The 3,477-nt window shown below is 40.2% G+C and overlaps 1 non-coding gene across 1 annotated transcript; it reads left to right on the top strand.

Moving 5' to 3' along the window:
- Nucleotides 1-1,028: 1,028 nt before the first annotated feature.
- On the top strand, nt 1,029-1,135 carry LOC141681448 (small nucleolar RNA R71). The gene has a single exon (XR_012558882.1). It is a non-coding gene; the product is annotated as a small nucleolar RNA R71 (small nucleolar RNA).
- The last annotated feature ends 2,342 nt before the right edge of the window (nt 1,136-3,477 follow it).

Here is a 3,477-nt window from a genome sequence, read left to right on the forward strand (position 1 = left end):
GAGCCTCAGCAAAAGGTATATTGATGTGAAGTTTCTTGAACACCTCCAGAAACTTCCCGAACTGTCTATCCAGCTTTTGTTGCTGCAATCTCTTAGGAAAAGGTGGTGGAGGATAGAGTTGTTTCTCCCCTGTATTAGCCTCAGGCAGAGTGTGTTCAACAGTAGTCTTCCTTGGTTCCTCCGCTTTCTCCTTTTGCTTAGATTCTTCATCTCTAATTTCAGCTTCTACTTCTTCTGCCTTTTCAGCATCAACCACTTTTCCAGACCTTAAGGTAATAGCCTTGACTTGCTCTTTAGCTTCCTTCCTACCTGGTACTTTCGTGTCACTGGGAAGAGTGCCAGGTTGACGATTGAGCACTGTATTGGCTAATTGACCGATTTGATTTTCCAAGGTCTTGATAGAAACCGTCTGACTCTTGCATAATAGCTTAAGTTCCTCAAAATCAGCACTAGTAGGTGCAGCTGTACTTCCCTATTGAGGATATGATTGCCTTGTAGCATACTGCTGTGGTTGCTGGAATCCAGGTGGGTTAAACTGTTTACTCACTCCTTGATGATATGGTGGCTGAATAGCATTCTGATTATTCCCCCAGCTGAAATTTGGATGATTTCTGTTGTTAGGATGATAGGCTGGCACAGGCTGCTGTTGTCGCTGATAATTATTCACATACTGAACAGATTCATTGACAAGAGAACACTGATCCGTAGCATGAAAACCTGCACAAAGCTCACAAACCATAGCTATTTGATTAACTCCATATGTAGCCATAGAATCAACCTTCATTGATAGCGTTTGGAGCTGGGCTGCAATAGCGGTGGCTGCATCAACTTCCAGAATACCTGCTACCTTGCCTGACGTCATCCTCTGAGTTGGGTTTTGATGCTCATTTGCAGCCATCGTCTCTATAAGATTATACGCCTCAGTATAGCTTTTAGCCCATAAGGCGCCTCCAGCTGCTGCATCGAGCATGGGCCGAGATTGGGCCTCCAAACCATTATAGAAACCAGTGATCACCATCCAATCCGGCATTCCATGATGTGGACATTTTCTCAATATTTCCTTGTAGCGTTCCCAAGCCTCGCACATAGATTCTGTAGGTTGCTGCGCAAACTGAGTAAGAGCACTCCTCATAGCAGCAGTCTTTGCCATCGGATAAAACTTCACCAAAAACTTTTGCGCAAGATCTTGCCACGTAGTGATGGACCTAGCTGGTTCAGAATGTAACCAGTCTTTAGCCTTGTCCCTCAGTGAGAATGGGAAAAGCCTCAACTTGATAGCCTCATCAGTCACGCCATTATACTTAAAAGTGCTGCAGATCTCGACAAAATTCCTTATGTGCATGTTGGGGTCTTCAGTTGCCGCTCCTCCAAAAGAAACAGAATTCTGCACCATCTGAATAGTGCCCGGCTTGATTTCAAAGGTGTTAGCTTGAATAGCCGGATGAAGGATGCTTGACTGAATGTCATCAATTTTAGGCCGAGAAAAATCCATAAGAGCTGGATCAGCTTGAACAATACGATCTCCCATGTTTACTGGTTCTTTCTGCTCAGTTCCTGAATCTGAATCCTCAAAATCTAACTTCTCCGAAATATCAAGAACTTCGTCTATCTCCTCAGCTGTATCTAAAGTCCTCTTGCGAGCACGAGAACGAGTTTGCATAAACGCTTGCTAACGTACCTGAAACACAACCGGAAAAAATAAGTAACTACTACGTCCTAATCACTGAGTCCTAATGACCAATGATGGTAAGTACATAAACAAAACAAATACGCCGAGTCCCCGGCAGCGGTGCCAAAAACTTGTTAGGGCGAAAACACGCGCTAATATTCACGCAAGTATACGCGTTCGCAAGTAATATAGAATATTTTCTAGTTCGTTCCCTCAGAGACTCGGACTAAATTATTATCTAATTAAACTCACTCACCAATGTATGATTACTTCTCAATGTTAAGACACTAACACTTAAAATTGTTGATTAAATATTAACTATAATTAACTACTTAATTAATCACTTAACTAACACTTCAATTTATCAATAATAAAACACTCATGAGATCACAACTTCATTATTACTTCCTTCTATAGCCATTGTTTTTACCTTTAGCATGTGACATTGATGATATTAATCGAATAACACGAAACTGATAAAAGCCAACTTTCATTGTACTAATACCATTCTACCAAACATCCACAATTAAGATAGAAGTTGAATAGTCATCAATTATGTTGAGTTCCTATATGTCTACAGAAATTGACAACACAACGATTTAAGCACAAGATATTCCTTTTAATTACATAGGGCAAATAAAACTGTTAGAGTTACCCACTAATCATGCACAACGTACATGAACCTATGCTAGCATGGCAAGTTCTAAATCTCAAGATCCACCGTCGCTTCACAAGAGATTAACACCCTATCTTATATGTTCGCGATGCACATAAGACGAATACGCACAACCAATACTAGATATCATGCAATCATCACACACTAAAGTATTAAACGATTAACTAAAGAATTCCATAATAAATCTGTTGCAACCCCATGATCACGATTAGCCCATAATAGAACTTATCGTCATCATGGGTTCATATGAAATCATGGTAAACAAACACAAGAAAATAATAACTAAACTAATTATATTAAAACATAGTACGTCACAAGAGTAAATAAGTTCAAAGCAAGAAAACTAGCATCCAACGTTACAACGAAACAAGAATCACAAGAAGATATGCTTCCTCTTCGTTGCGATGTGCTAAATCGGTCTTCTTCCTTATCTCCTTCGCTTCTTGCGTAAAAACACAATCTTCTTTTAATCCACACTTGTGAAAACGTCTCAAATCTACTTATATAATAGTCCCATAACACTCAGATTACATAGAAGTGGAAACCAAACAGAAGTAGAAGTCCTAAAATAATTTGTCTTTTTCCCCGACCCTGCGCGGCCGCTCAGCATAGCTGAGCGGCCGCTCAGCAATGCTGAGCGGGCGCTCAGACCTCTACTGGAAAAAATCTGATTTTGCTCCGTTTCTTCGCCGTAATCTGCCCGTTTCTTTCCTCTCGCAATGGTGAACACATGCCAAGGCTTATTCTTGATGATTCCTCCCCCGAAATGCAACTAAAACCCTGAAATGCATAAACACTAGAAAAACGCATCAAATACACAAAATACTTGATTTCAAGACACCAATTTAAGCCATTTTAAGACGTTCTAAGTGGTATAAAATGCCACTTATCACAAAGTTATAAGGGATCGCAAGAAAAGGATGTTGGCTTTATCTCAAGAGCCCTATATTGATGAAGTATTAGCTCGTTTTAACATGCAGAACTCCAAGAAAGGTTTTTTACCTTTTAAGCATGGAGTTGCTCTATCTAAGAAGCAGTGTCCTTCGACACCTAAGGATATAGAGAGCATGAAAGCAGTTCCTTATGCTTCAGCATGTGGAAGCTTAATATATGCTATGTTTTGTACGAGGCC

Source organism: Apium graveolens, chromosome 8, assembly GCF_009905375.1.
Source record: "Apium graveolens cultivar Ventura chromosome 8, ASM990537v1, whole genome shotgun sequence".
Taxonomy (NCBI): domain Eukaryota; kingdom Viridiplantae; phylum Streptophyta; class Magnoliopsida; order Apiales; family Apiaceae; genus Apium; species Apium graveolens.